The following is a 15,785-nucleotide window of genomic DNA, read 5'->3' on the forward strand; positions in this document are numbered from 1 at the left end:
ACAGGTAAGTCCAATGGGGTGCAGGCATGTCCTCTATGCTTACAGCTTCCCGTGGGTGTTGGTTTGATACCGTTTGGGGACAGCCAAGGAGGCATCTGCAGGCAACAAAGGTAGGTGTGTGCTTGTGTGTGTGTTTCCTATGCAGATCCTAAGCCCAGTGTCACATGCAAGTAGGAGGAGTAAGAAGGGTTCCTGGCAAATCCGGGTTATGGATTGCATTTAAAAAGGCCCCGTGGGAGTGCAATGGGCCCCTGTCTTGCTGCTTAGCAATAATGGTATGGGTTTAGGTTCTGCTGTGTGTACTGGTGGTTGACTGCCCCCCAGCCCAGAGTGTGCATGGAAAATTGTCTGGCAGCCTCCCTGACAGCAAGCAGTGATAGTGCCCATGAAGGGGACCTTGTTGGGCCCGCCCCTTTCACGGTTATCGCTTCTCGGCCTTTTGGCTAAGATCTTGTATCTTGTCAAGGGGCTCTGAGTTCGTCGAACCTTCGGCCTTGAGGCATCGGCGGTTTTTTAGCCGTCTTAAGCCTCATGCTGCTATAGGAGGAGGACTTACAAAGAACGGGAAGGCGATCCCCCATGGCGACCCTTAGGTTTGCTGCGCATACTGAAACTCGGATTAAGAACACCTTCCGTATTGAAGTGGATGAGGAGAAAAAGGAGAAGATGACTTTGGAATTTTTTGTCAAGAGAATTATGCTGGATTTATTGCACATTCAGAGAGAAGATGTGTTTTGCCTAAAAGACCCAGGTAAAGGACTTTTCATTCTTACCTTGACTTCCGCATCTGCATGTGACCATATGTTTGAGAAAGTTCGGGAGCTTGCCAATGAGGAGGATATGAAAGGACTTGTTTTCATTGCTCTATATTCTAATGGCGATGTTCCACTGGTGGTTACTATGCACGATCCATACGTGGATATAAGAGACATTGTCTTATTTTTAAACCAATATTGTGCGGAAGTCAAATACTCTCATAAAATAATGAATGCAATGGACTTTTGGACTGGAAAGCATAAGTTTGCTGTTAAGTTCAGAGAAGATGTGAGAGGAATTGGAGGTCTGTGTCGCCCACCTGCAAATTTTTTAATTGGGCGTAAACGTGGCTATTTATTCTACCCTGGGATGCCGTATTATTGCAGGAAATGCCATGAATATGGTCATACACAAGAATCTTGCAAAGAGGAAGTGGTTATTTGCAAAAGATGTGGCCAAAAAGGCCACACCACTTTGGACTGTCAAAATGAGATTCTGTGTAATGTGTGTAAGCAGAAAGGACACGCTTTTAAGGATTGTCCTCAACGCTCCTGGGCCAATATTGTGGCTACGTCGGCTGGTCCCTCGATGAGGAAGAGCTCCATGGATGCTGTGCCTGTGCCTAAGACCCATACCCTGAAAGTGATGCCTGAGTCTTCTGCTACCGGAATTCCTGTGATACCTGCTGTGGCTCATGTCTCCAAAAGCATTGTGTCCCCGGGGAAGGTCGTGGGACCTGAGACAGAAGTGAGGGGTTCTCCTCTCATGGAAGTTGAGGGTCCTGGACCGCCCAGAAGGGATACAGAGGAGATGGATGTAGAAGAACGGCGAAAGAGGAAAAGCAGAGACCGGAAAGAGGAAAAGGGCCTTAACATCAAAAGGAGTGGTCGAGTTAGTGCGGACGAGGGGAACGTGGAGATTGTCTGCCAAAAGGTTATAACAGCATCCGACCCTGTTAATATTGAGGAATTTGTGTCACCACCTACAGATTGGGGTTCTTTGTCTGAGGATAATGAATGACCCAGGAGCTACCAAGTGTTAATATCTCCTCCTTCAATGTGAGGAGTTTGAAGAGCCCAGAGAGGAGGGCTGCTTTATTTTCTTTCTTGTCTTCTTTGCCTACAGACATTTTATTTTTACAGGAATGTGCCATTGATTATGATATCAATTATTCATCTTTGAGATCTGAATGGACTCTTGGCCCGTCTGTGTGGTCAGGGGATAATGAGAGGAAAGTGACTGGTGTTGGCATACTGTTCAAGAGCAGTGAGTATAAAGTTACCTCCTTCACAGACATTGTACCCGGTAGAGCCCTGCTCGTTCATATTATTTATAATGACATGAATATGAGACTTTTAAATGTATATGCCTCTCCAGATAAGGATGAAAGATCTGATTTATTAGAGAAAATTCAGTTTTATTTACCGGGTTCATCCCCGCTTATCATCGCTGGTGATTTTAATTGTATAATGGCAGGAGAGGAGCGGGCTGGAGGATCTGAACAAAGGAAAGATAAGACTGAAAAACAACTAAAGGATTTTATAGTTGATTTTAATTTAAAAGATTTGTGGAGAACCTCTTTCCCTAATGACCCTGGGTATACCTGGGGGAATAGCCTTTATATGTCAAGGATTGATTATATTTTTGCTTCTGGATTTGCATTTTATGGGAACATGCAATTGACTTCTACCTTTTTTTCAGATCATAAGATTTTATCTGCTACATGTAAGTTTGATGGGGTTTGCAGAGCCAAAGGAGTCTGGCGTCTGAATGTCTCTTTGCTTGAAGATGAAGAAATTAAATGTAATTTTATCTATCTTTTTAAAAAATTGCAGAACTCAAGGACTAATTTTAATTCTCTTTTAGCATGGTGGGAATTCTGCAAGGTAAAATTTAAAGAGTATTTTATTAAGATGGGTGTTAAAAAAACAAAAGAGAAATTGAAATGGTATAGAGATCTTAACACAAAACTACAAACCTATTATCAACTCAAAGAGCTGGGTGTATATGTAGACGATCTGATTTTAAGTGTTAAAAGTGATATTCAGAAGGCTATAACTAACAAAGGGAAAGAAATAATTTTTAACTCCAAAGTTGAATGTAAAGAGAAGGATGAAAAGTGTACAAGATTCTTTTTTAAAAAGGTAATGGAAACAAAAAAGTTAATGATTAACATTGAGGATGAAACTACTAATGTAGGAATGTTATCCAAAGCTAAATCCTTTTATCAAGATCTGTTTAATGAGAAACCCATTGATATATCTGCTGCTAATTTTCTCCTAAGCACTTTAGATTGTGGTTTAAGTAAGGAGGACCAAGATGCACTTTGCACAGAAGTAAGATGCCAAGAATTAGAAATTGCTGCTAAAAGTTTATCCACAGGTAAAACACCAGGTTCTGATGGACTTCCTGTAGAGTTTTATAAAACCTTTTGGGAAATTTTTAAAGATGATTTGCTTAATATTTTTAAGGAGGCTTTTAATTCTGATGTTCTACCTTTATCTTGGAGGAGTGGTATAGTGTCTCTGATCCCCAAAAAGGGGGATAGGAACAGCTTAGAAAATTGGAGACCAATTACGCTTCTTAATGTTGATTATAAGATTATGTCAAAAATTTTTGTTAACAGAATGAAGCCATTTTTGCACAAGGTCATCCATGTGGATCAGGTATGTGGTGTCCCAGGAAGGAGTGTAGCTGAACCTTTAAATGCTATTAGGGACGTCATATGGTATCAGCAAGAGCGGAATCAAAATATAGCCATTCTATCTCTAGATTTTCATAAAGCGTTCGATAGAGTATCACATTGTTTTTTATGGATGGTTTTACAACGCATGGGTTTTCCTAACATACTTATTAAGCAAATTGCTCTCTTATATAAAGGTTCTTTTAGCAGGATTTTAATAAATGGTTTCCTTACAGATTTTATTAATTTATCATCAGGGGTAAAGCAAGGCTGCCCTCTGTCTCCTATACTGTTTATATGTGCAATAGAACCTCTGTTAAACTTAATAAGGAATGATAAAATAATAAAAGGAGTGCCAGTTCCTGGAGGTAATAATGCCACCCTTAAAGTGTGTGGCTATATGGATGATATTAATGTTTTTTGTGAAAGTTCCTTCTCTTTACAAAGAGTTGTTGATGTTACTGATTTCTTTTGTAAAGCTTCTGCTTTTAAACTTAATTTATCTAAATGTGACTGTTTTTATATAGGTAAATGGGAAAACGTGCAAATACCAAACCTAAAATTACAGTCAGAAAAAATAAAAATCCTTGGAGTCATCTTTGATAAAAATAACAATGGTGAGGAAAGTTGGCTAATGGTAAAAGAAAAGGTAAAGAAGAAAGTAGACTTTTGGTCCCTTAGGAAATTATCTTTAGAAGGTAAAATTTTGGTGATTAAGGCTATGCTAATACCCATTATGCTCTATTTAAATATGATTTATCCTCCTAATGAACTTATGTCTAGGCAACTTCAGAGGATTCTCTTTGAGTTTCTATGGAGTTCTAAAGCAGAAAAATTAAAAAGAGATATTATGTATAAGTCACAAAAAAATGGAGGAAAACAGGTTCCCTGTATTAGAAAATTTTTATACTTAAGGTTTTTTAGTTGGTGTTTTAGGGGACTTTTTATGAAAAGTGTATGGTCCTGTTTTTTAAAGTACTCTGCGGGACATATTTTTAGAAGAAGAAAATGGGTGTTTTTATCATTATCTTCTCCTGTACTTTTAACTCCGCCTAAACATTATGCCATGTTAGAAAAAATAATACGTATGTATAACCTTAAAGACTTTGACTTGTTAACCTTGAGGGATGCTCGCAAGATAGAAGTACAGTTAAATTTGCAAGAAGAAATATGTATGGTCTCTAATTTTTCTTATAATAGGTGTGTACAAATATGGAAAAAGGTAAACGAGCCATATCTTTTTAATGAGCACAAGGATTTAGCATGGATGATTATCCATGAGTGTCTTCCGGTAAGATTTTTCCAATATAGAAGAGGTCTAAATGCTGTATGTGTCTGTCCCCGGGAAAATTGCAATATAGATGAAACTGTTTTGCACCTTTTCTGGAATTGTTATTTTGCACAAAAGGTTTTTAGACTAATTGGTTCTTTATTGAAATTCCTAACAGGTCTAAAAGTTTTAAATCATGAAGTTGTTTTATATGGCAAAAGTGATGGAGTTACGAAAGAAAAAGAGAGAATTTTGTGGATTTTTATCAACTGTACAAAAAATGTATTATGGAAAGTTCGTAATATTCTTGTCTTCAAAAGAGATTTTATTTGTGAAAAAGAATGTTTGAAGATGATATACAGTGAAGTTTACTTGTACTATTTAATTGATAAAAAGAGATTTGGGCAGAAAAAAGCATTAGCTATGTGGAATTTACATTTATGGAAAACAGTATTTGAAGTATTGTAAAAATTTTCTTGTGATGTATTTAAGTTTTTGAGTTTTTTCAATAAAAATGTAAAAAAAAAAAAAAAATCTGTTCTTATCAGTTTAATATCTGATACGTCCCCTATCTGGGGACCATATATTAAATGGATTTTTGAGAACGGGGGCCGATTTCGAAGCTTGCTTCCGTCGCCCTATGCATTGACCCGATATGGCAGTATCTTCGGGTACAGTGCACCACCCCCTTACAGGGTTAAAAAGAAAGATTCCTACTTTCATTGCTACCTGCTTGCTGGCTAGCCAGCTAGCCAGCCCTGTGGGCCTTGCTGCTGCTGCAGCCAAAAAACAAAAGGTGGTGCTGCTGCTGCTTCTGCTGCTTCTGCTTCTGCTTGTGTCTGGCCCCTGTTGGAGCGTCCAGGCACAGGACTTCTGCTGCTGCTGACTAAATGGCCTCCTTAATTGGATCATTTGAGTAGCCAGCACACCTGTGCAGGTAGGGCATGACATGATAGGCAGCTGCCTTGATAGCGGGTGGGTGCTGAATGTTCCTAATTGACAAAATAAGATTAATGCTTATGAAGAAATATAAAATCTCATCCCTTCCCCAATATCGCGCCACACCCCTACCCCTTAATTCCCTGGTTGAACGTGATGGACATATGTCTTTTTTCGACCGTACTAACTATGTAACTATGTAACATAACATGGGGGGGGGGGGGGGGTCTCCTGGCTGTTCACACAGGTGTGTCATTGCTGTACATTGACCATGCATTGCTTCTGTGGTATTGCAAAGGCAAAGACAAATGCTTCCAGCCATCCATTGCACTAATGGATTGGTCATCAGCTGGCTGTCTATGTCCCGCATCAATATAGACCAAAGTACAGAGGGTTAGGCTATGCTATTGTGCACCTACCTGATGCATCAGAAGGTGCGAGGCCCTTGCTAAATTCTGTGCACAGACTTTGAGATCTATGCTTTAGACTGTATCTAAACCTGCTCCAACATGGACTGACATTCTGGCCTACTTTCAGCCGATGCGACTTGTCTGTCGCTGAACAGTCGCTTTTTATGTATTCAGCACCTATGTATAATGTTGTAAAAATGCTCTAGAAGCTAAAGTCGCAGAAATGTCACACATATTTGGCCTGCAACTTTCTGTGCGACAAATTCAGACAGGAAAAATCAGTATAAATCCTTAGAAAATTATCCCCCAGTGTCTCCATCTGCTGGCGGTATTGAATAAGCATTGCTGCACTGATGGGGTATGCATTAGACGAAAAAAAAGAAGAAAAAGAAGAATAATACGCCCAGAAAAGAGGCGAAAAGGAGAAAAACGTAAAAAAACGTGAAAAAAAAGTAAGAGGAAGAGAAGGGAAAAAAAGGTGGAAATGGGTTTAAAAGTGATTTCGGCGGAGAATATATATATATATATATATATATATATATATATATATATATATATATATATGCGCACACACACACATAGATATAAACGTATTCTCCGTTGAGATATTGCAGCCGCTGCTGTGTCCAGGCCCAGGAGCCTTAGCACTGTGCTGTGATGTCACTCAATACCACTGACATCACTAGGTGTAAACAACATCTCTCCTTTGCTGTGTATGTGACTATGGAGCTGTTTGGTGATGTCGTCTATTACGGCCTTCATAGAAGCAACAGGAGATTGTTGCATCCATCTTGAACCCTCAGAACTACAGTGCTATGATGTCACTCACTTCCACAGGCCTTGCAGAGTGTAAACAACAACAACCCAGCTTTGTTGTGTATGTAACCAAAGGGATTTGTGATGTCACCTAGAACCTTCACAGCAGCGACAGCTTTATGAGGAGCATCAGCACTGCTCTGCCTGAGCAGAACCATCACCGCCATAGGTTGTCAAATAACCCGGATTTAACCCACACAGGTAAGTCCAATGGGGTGCAGGCATGTCCTCTATGCTTACAGCTTCCCGTGGGTGTTGGTTTGATACCGTTTGGGGACAGCCAAGGAGGCATCTGCAGGCAACAAAGGTAGGTGTGTGCTTGTGTGTGTGTTTCCTATGCAGATCCTAAGCCCAGTGTCACATGCAAGTAGGAGGAGTAAGAAGGGTTCCTGGCAAATCCGGGTTATGGATTGCATTTAAAAAGGCCCCGTGGGAGTGCAATGGGCCCCTGTCTTGCTGCTTAGCAATAATGGTATGGGTTTAGGTTCTGCTGTGTGTACTGGTGGTTGACTGCCCCCCAGCCCAGAGTGTGCATGGAAAATTGTCTGGCAGCCTCCCTGACAGCAAGCAGTGATAGTGCCCATGAAGGGGACCTTGTTGGGCCCGCCCCTTTCACGGTTATCGCTTCTCGGCCTTTTGGCTAAGATCAAGTGTAGTATCTGTTCTTATCAGTTTAATATCTGATACGTCCCCTATCTGGGGACCATATATTAAATGGATTTTTGAGAACGGGGGCCGATTTCGAAGCTTGCTTCCGTCGCCCTATGCATTGACCCGATATGGCAGTATCTTCGGGTACAGTGCACCACCCCCTTACAGGGTTAAAAAGAAAGATTCCTACTTTCATTGCTACCTGCTTGCTGGCTAGCCAGCTAGCCAGCCCTGTGGGCCTTGCTGCTGCTGCAGCCAAAAAACAAAAGGTGGTGCTGCTGCTGCTTCTGCTGCTGCTGCTTCTGCTGCTTCTGCTTCTGCTTGTGTCTGGCCCCTGTTGGAGCGTCCAGGCACAGGACTTCTGCTGCTGCTGACTAAATGGCCTCCTTAATTGGATCATTTGAGTAGCCAGCACACCTGTGCAGGTAGGGCATGACATGATAGGCAGCTGCCTTGATAGCGGGTGGGTGCTGAATGTTCCTAATTGACAAAATAAGATTAATGCTTATGAAGAAATATAAAATCTCATCCCTTCCCCAATATCGCGCCACACCCCTACCCCTTAATTCCCTGGTTGAACGTGATGGACATATGTCTTTTTTCGACCGTACTAACTATGTAACTATGTAACATAACATGGGGGGGGGGTCTCCTGGCTGTTCACACAGGTGTGTCATTGCTGTACATTGACCATGCATTGCTTCTGTGGTATTGCAAAGGCAAAGACAAATGCTTCCAGCCATCCATTGCACTAATGGATTGGTCATCAGCTGGCTGTCTATGTGCCGCATCAATATAGACCAAAGTACAGAGGGTTAGGCTATGCTATTGTGCACCTACCTGATGCATCAGAAGGTGCGAGGCCCTTGCTAAATTCTGTGCACAGACTTTGAGATCTATGCTTTAGACTGTATCTAAACCTGCTCCAACATGGACTGACATTCTGGCCTACTTTCAGCCGATGCGACTTGTCTGTCGCTGAACAGTCGCTTTTTATGTATTCAGCACCTATGTATAATGTTGTAAAAATGCTCTAGAAGCTAAAGTCGCAGAAATGTCACACATATTTGGCCTGCAACTTTCTGTGCGACAAATTCAGACAGGAAAAATCAGTATAAATCCTTAGAAAATTATCCCCCAGTGTCTCCATCTGCTGGCGGTATTGAATAAGCATTGCTGCACTGATGGGGTATGCATTAGACGAAAAAAAAGAAGAAAAAGAAGAATAATACGCCCAGAAAAGAGGCGAAAAGGAGAAAAACGTAAAAAAACGTGAAAAAAAAGTAAGAGGAAGAGAAGGGAAAAAAAGGTGGAAATGGGTTTAAAAGTGATTTCGGCGGAGAAATATATATATATATATATATATATATATATATATATATATATATATATATGCGCACACACACACATAGATATAAACGTATTCTCCGTTGAGATATTGCAGCCGCTGCTGTGTCCAGGCCCAGGAGCCTTAGCACTGTGCTGTGATGTCACTCAATACCACTGACATCACTAGGTGTAAACAACATCTCTCCTTTGCTGTGTATGTGACTATGGAGCTGTTTGGTGATGTCGTCTATTACGGCCTTCATAGAAGCAACAGGAGATTGTTGCATCCATCTTGAACCCTCAGAACTACAGTGCTATGATGTCACTCACTTCCACAGGCCTTGCAGAGTGTAAACAACAACAACCCAGCTTTGTTGTGTATGTAACCAAAGGGATTTGTGATGTCACCTAGAACCTTCACAGCAGCGACAGCTTTATGAGGAGCATCAGCACTGCTCTGCCTGAGCAGAACCATCACCGCCATAGGTTGTCAAATAACCCGGATTTAACCCACACAGGTAAGTCCAATGGGGTGCAGGCATGTCCTCTATGCTTACAGCTTCCCGTGGGTGTTGGTTTGATACCGTTTGGGGACAGCCAAGGAGGCATCTGCAGGCAACAAAGGTAGGTGTGTGCTTGTGTGTGTGTTTCCTATGCAGATCCTAAGCCCAGTGTCACATGCAAGTAGGAGGAGTAAGAAGGGTTCCTGGCAAATCCGGGTTATGGATTGCATTTAAAAAGGCCCCGTGGGAGTGCAATGGGCCCCTGTCTTGCTGCTTAGCAATAATGGTATGGGTTTAGGTTCTGCTGTGTGTACTGGTGGTTGACTGCCCCCCAGCCCAGAGTGTGCATGGAAAATTGTCTGGCAGCCTCCCTGACAGCAAGCAGTGATAGTGCCCATGAAGGGGACCTTGTTGGGCCCGCCCCTTTCACGGTTATCGCTTCTCGGCCTTTTGGCTAAGATCAAGTGTAGTATCTGTTCTTATCAGTTTAATATCTGATACGTCCCCTATCTGGGGACCATATATTAAATGGATTTTTGAGAACGGGGGCCGATTTCGAAGCTTGCTTCCGTCGCCCTATGCATTGACCCGATATGGCAGTATCTTCGGGTACAGTGCACCACCCCCTTACAGGGTTAAAAAGAAAGATTCCTACTTTCATTGCTACCTGCTTGCTGGCTAGCCAGCTAGCCAGCCCTGTGGGCCTTGCTGCTGCTGCAGCCAAAAAACAAAAGGTGGTGCTGCTGCTGCTTCTGCTGCTGCTGCTTCTGCTGCTTCTGCTTCTGCTTGTGTCTGGCCCCTGTTGGAGCGTCCAGGCACAGGACTTCTGCTGCTGCTGACTAAATGGCCTCCTTAATTGGATCATTTGAGTAGCCAGCACACCTGTGCAGGTAGGGCATGACATGATAGGCAGCTGCCTTGATAGCGGGTGGGTGCTGAATGTTCCTAATTGACAAAATAAGATTAATGCTTATGAAGAAATATAAAATCTCATCCCTTCCCCAATATCGCGCCACACCCCTACCCCTTAATTCCCTGGTTGAACGTGATGGACATATGTCTTTTTTCGACCGTACTAACTATGTAACTATGTAACATAACATGGGGGGGGGGGGGGGGGGTCTCCTGGCTGTTCACACAGGTGTGTCATTGCTGTACATTGACCATGCATTGCTTCTGTGGTATTGCAAAGGCAAAGACAAATGCTTCCAGCCATCCATTGCACTAATGGATTGGTCATCAGCTGGCTGTCTATGTCCCGCATCAATATAGACCAAAGTACAGAGGGTTAGGCTATGCTATTGTGCACCTACCTGATGCATCAGAAGGTGCGAGGCCCTTGCTAAATTCTGTGCACAGACTTTGAGATCTATGCTTTAGACTGTATCTAAACCTGCTCCAACATGGACTGACATTCTGGCCTACTTTCAGCCGATGCGACTTGTCTGTCGCTGAACAGTCGCTTTTTATGTATTCAGCACCTATGTATAATGTTGTAAAAATGCTCTAGAAGCTAAAGTCGCAGAAATGTCACACATATTTGGCCTGCAACTTTCTGTGCGACAAATTCAGACAGGAAAAATCAGTATAAATCCTTAGAAAATTATCCCCCAGTGTCTCCATCTGCTGGCGGTATTGAATAAGCATTGCTGCACTGATGGGGTATGCATTAGACGAAAAAAAAGAAGAAAAAGAAGAATAATACGCCCAGAAAAGAGGCGAAAAGGAGAAAAACGTAAAAAAACGTGAAAAAAAAGTAAGAGGAAGAGAAGGGAAAAAAAGGTGGAAATGGGTTTAAAAGTGATTTCGGCGGAGAAATATATATATATATATATATATATATATATATATATATATATATATATGCGCACACACACACATAGATATAAACGTATTCTCCGTTGAGATATTGCAGCCGCTGCTGTGTCCAGGCCCAGGAGCCTTAGCACTGTGCTGTGATGTCACTCAATACCACTGACATCACTAGGTGTAAACAACATCTCTCCTTTGCTGTGTATGTGACTATGGAGCTGTTTGGTGATGTCGTCTATTACGGCCTTCATAGAAGCAACAGGAGATTGTTGCATCCATCTTGAACCCTCAGAACTACAGTGCTATGATGTCACTCACTTCCACAGGCCTTGCAGAGTGTAAACAACAACAACCCAGCTTTGTTGTGTATGTAACCAAAGGGATTTGTGATGTCACCTAGAACCTTCACAGCAGCGACAGCTTTATGAGGAGCATCAGCACTGCTCTGCCTGAGCAGAACCATCACCGCCATAGGTTGTCAAATAACCCGGATTTAACCCACACAGGTAAGTCCAATGGGGTGCAGGCATGTCCTCTATGCTTACAGCTTCCCGTGGGTGTTGGTTTGATACCGTTTGGGGACAGCCAAGGAGGCATCTGCAGGCAACAAAGGTAGGTGTGTGCTTGTGTGTGTGTTTCCTATGCAGATCCTAAGCCCAGTGTCACATGCAAGTAGGAGGAGTAAGAAGGGTTCCTGGCAAATCCGGGTTATGGATTGCATTTAAAAAGGCCCCGTGGGAGTGCAATGGGCCCCTGTCTTGCTGCTTAGCAATAATGGTATGGGTTTAGGTTCTGCTGTGTGTACTGGTGGTTGACTGCCCCCCAGCCCAGAGTGTGCATGGAAAATTGTCTGGCAGCCTCCCTGACAGCAAGCAGTGATAGTGCCCATGAAGGGGACCTTGTTGGGCCCGCCCCTTTCACGGTTATCGCTTCTCGGCCTTTTGGCTAAGATCAAGTGTAGTATCTGTTCTTATCAGTTTAATATCTGATACGTCCCCTATCTGGGGACCATATATTAAATGGATTTTTGAGAACGGGGGCCGATTTCGAAGCTTGCTTCCGTCGCCCTATGCATTGACCCGATATGGCAGTATCTTCGGGTACAGTGCACCACCCCCTTACAGGGTTAAAAAGAAAGATTCCTACTTTCATTGCTACCTGCTTGCTGGCTAGCCAGCTAGCCAGCCCTGTGGGCCTTGCTGCTGCTGCAGCCAAAAAACAAAAGGTGGTGCTGCTGCTGCTTCTGCTGCTTCTGCTTCTGCTTGTGTCTGGCCCCTGTTGGAGCGTCCAGGCACAGGACTTCTGCTGCTGCTGACTAAATGGCCTCCTTAATTGGATCATTTGAGTAGCCAGCACACCTGTGCAGGTAGGGCATGACATGATAGGCAGCTGCCTTGATAGCGGGTGGGTGCTGAATGTTCCTAATTGACAAAATAAGATTAATGCTTATGAAGAAATATAAAATCTCATCCCTTCCCCAATATCGCGCCACACCCCTACCCCTTAATTCCCTGGTTGAACGTGATGGACATATGTCTTTTTTCGACCGTACTAACTATGTAACTATGTAACATAACATGGGGGGGGGGGGGGGGGGTCTCCTGGCTGTTCACACAGGTGTGTCATTGCTGTACATTGACCATGCATTGCTTCTGTGGTATTGCAAAGGCAAAGACAAATGCTTCCAGCCATCCATTGCACTAATGGATTGGTCATCAGCTGGCTGTCTATGTCCCGCATCAATATAGACCAAAGTACAGAGGGTTAGGCTATGCTATTGTGCACCTACCTGATGCATCAGAAGGTGCGAGGCCCTTGCTAAATTCTGTGCACAGACTTTGAGATCTATGCTTTAGACTGTATCTAAACCTGCTCCAACATGGACTGACATTCTGGCCTACTTTCAGCCGATGCGACTTGTCTGTCGCTGAACAGTCGCTTTTTATGTATTCAGCACCTATGTATAATGTTGTAAAAATGCTCTAGAAGCTAAAGTCGCAGAAATGTCACACATATTTGGCCTGCAACTTTCTGTGCGACAAATTCAGACAGGAAAAATCAGTATAAATCCTTAGAAAATTATCCCCCAGTGTCTCCATCTGCTGGCGGTATTGAATAAGCATTGCTGCACTGATGGGGTATGCATTAGACGAAAAAAAAGAAGAAAAAGAAGAATAATACGCCCAGAAAAGAGGCGAAAAGGAGAAAAACGTAAAAAAACGTGAAAAAAAAGTAAGAGGAAGAGAAGGGAAAAAAAGGTGGAAATGGGTTTAAAAGTGATTTCGGCGGAGAAATATATATATATATATATATATATATATATATATATATATATATGCGCACACACACACATAGATATAAACGTATTCTCCGTTGAGATATTGCAGCCGCTGCTGTGTCCAGGCCCAGGAGCCTTAGCACTGTGCTGTGATGTCACTCAATACCACTGACATCACTAGGTGTAAACAACATCTCTCCTTTGCTGTGTATGTGACTATGGAGCTGTTTGGTGATGTCGTCTATTACGGCCTTCATAGAAGCAACAGGAGATTGTTGCATCCATCTTGAACCCTCAGAACTACAGTGCTATGATGTCACTCACTTCCACAGGCCTTGCAGAGTGTAAACAACAACAACCCAGCTTTGTTGTGTATGTAACCAAAGGGATTTGTGATGTCACCTAGAACCTTCACAGCAGCGACAGCTTTATGAGGAGCATCAGCACTGCTCTGCCTGAGCAGAACCATCACCGCCATAGGTTGTCAAATAACCCGGATTTAACCCACACAGGTAAGTCCAATGGGGTGCAGGCATGTCCTCTATGCTTACAGCTTCCCGTGGGTGTTGGTTTGATACCGTTTGGGGACAGCCAAGGAGGCATCTGCAGGCAACAAAGGTAGGTGTGTGCTTGTGTGTGTGTTTCCTATGCAGATCCTAAGCCCAGTGTCACATGCAAGTAGGAGGAGTAAGAAGGGTTCCTGGCAAATCCGGGTTATGGATTGCATTTAAAAAGGCCCCGTGGGAGTGCAATGGGCCCCTGTCTTGCTGCTTAGCAATAATGGTATGGGTTTAGGTTCTGCTGTGTGTACTGGTGGTTGACTGCCCCCCAGCCCAGAGTGTGCATGGAAAATTGTCTGGCAGCCTCCCTGACAGCAAGCAGTGATAGTGCCCATGAAGGGGACCTTGTTGGGCCCGCCCCTTTCACGGTTATCGCTTCTCGGCCTTTTGGCTAAGATCAAGTGTAGTATCTGTTCTTATCAGTTTAATATCTGATACGTCCCCTATCTGGGGACCATATATTAAATGGATTTTTGAGAACGGGGGCCGATTTCGAAGCTTGCTTCCGTCGCCCTATGCATTGACCCGATATGGCAGTATCTTCGGGTACAGTGCACCACCCCCTTACAGGGTTAAAAAGAAAGATTCCTACTTTCATTGCTACCTGCTTGCTGGCTAGCCAGCTAGCCAGCCCTGTGGGCCTTGCTGCTGCTGCAGCCAAAAAACAAAAGGTGGTGCTGCTGCTGCTTCTGCTGCTTCTGCTTCTGCTTGTGTCTGGCCCCTGTTGGAGCGTCCAGGCACAGGACTTCTGCTGCTGCTGACTAAATGGCCTCCTTAATTGGATCATTTGAGTAGCCAAGGGCATGACATGATAGGCAGCTGCCTTGATAGCGGGTGGGTGCTGAATGTTCCTAATTGACAAAATAAGATTAATGCTTATGAAGAAATATAAAATCTCATCCCTTCCCCAATATCGCGCCACACCCCTACCCCTTAATTCCCTGGTTGAACGTGATGGACATATGTCTTTTTTCGACCGTACTAACTATGTAACTATGTAACATAACATGGGGGGGGGGGGGGGGGTCTCCTGGCTGTTCACACAGGTGTGTCATTGCTGTACATTGACCATGCATTGCTTCTGTGGTATTGCAAAGGCAAAGACAAATGCTTCCAGCCATCCATTGCACTAATGGATTGGTCATCAGCTGGCTGTCTATGTCCCACATCAATATAGACCAAAGTACAGAGGGTTAGGCTATGCTATTGTGCACCTACCTGATGCATCAGAAGGTGCGAGGCCCTTGCTAAATTCTGTGCACAGACTTTGAGATCTATGCTTTAGACTGTATCTAAACCTGCTCCAACATGGACTGACATTCTGGCCTACTTTCAGCCGATGCGACTTGTCTGTCGCTGAACAGTCGCTTTTTATGTATTCAGCACCTATGTATAATGTTGTAAAAATGCTCTAGAAGCTAAAGTCGCAGAAATGTCACACATATTTGGCCTGCAACTTTCTGTGCGACAAATTCAGACAGGAAAAATCAGTATAAATCCTTAGAAAATTATCCCCCAGTGTCTCCATCTGCTGGCGGTATTGAATAAGCATTGCTGCACTGATGGGGTATGCATCAGACGAAAAAAAAGAAGAAAAAGAAGAATAATACGCCCAGAAAAGAGGCGAAAAGGAGAAAAACGTAAAAAAACGTGAAAAAAAAGTAAGAGGAAGAGAAGGGAAAAAAAGGTGGAAATGGGTTTAAAAGTGATTTCGGCGGAGATATATATATATATATATATATATATATATATATATATATATATATATATGCGCACAC

At 43.1% G+C, this 15,785-nt stretch overlaps 5 non-coding genes across 5 annotated transcripts; all 5 read left to right on the forward strand.

The window, feature by feature from the left end:
* The first annotated feature begins 5,196 nt into the window (after nt 1–5,196).
* On the forward strand, nt 5,197–5,396 carry LOC130313163 (U2 spliceosomal RNA). The gene has a single exon (XR_008861171.1). It is a non-coding gene; the product is annotated as a U2 spliceosomal RNA (small nuclear RNA).
* Nucleotides 5,397–7,494: 2,098 nt separating this feature from the next.
* On the forward strand, nt 7,495–7,685 carry LOC130313210 (U2 spliceosomal RNA). The gene has a single exon (XR_008861205.1). It is a non-coding gene; the product is annotated as a U2 spliceosomal RNA (small nuclear RNA).
* A 2,106-nt stretch (nt 7,686–9,791) lies between these two features.
* On the forward strand, nt 9,792–9,982 carry LOC130313222 (U2 spliceosomal RNA). The gene has a single exon (XR_008861216.1). It is a non-coding gene; the product is annotated as a U2 spliceosomal RNA (small nuclear RNA).
* A 2,112-nt stretch (nt 9,983–12,094) lies between these two features.
* Nucleotides 12,095–12,285, forward strand: LOC130313045 (U2 spliceosomal RNA). The gene has a single exon (XR_008861071.1). It is a non-coding gene; the product is annotated as a U2 spliceosomal RNA (small nuclear RNA).
* Nucleotides 12,286–14,378: 2,093 nt separating this feature from the next.
* LOC130313057 (U2 spliceosomal RNA) lies at nt 14,379–14,569 on the forward strand. Its single transcript, XR_008861082.1, has one exon. It is a non-coding gene; the product is annotated as a U2 spliceosomal RNA (small nuclear RNA).
* Nucleotides 14,570–15,785: the final 1,216 nt, after the last annotated feature.

Source organism: Hyla sarda, unplaced genomic scaffold (assembly GCF_029499605.1).
Source record: "Hyla sarda isolate aHylSar1 unplaced genomic scaffold, aHylSar1.hap1 scaffold_175, whole genome shotgun sequence".
NCBI lineage: Eukaryota > Metazoa > Chordata > Amphibia > Anura > Hylidae > Hyla > Hyla sarda.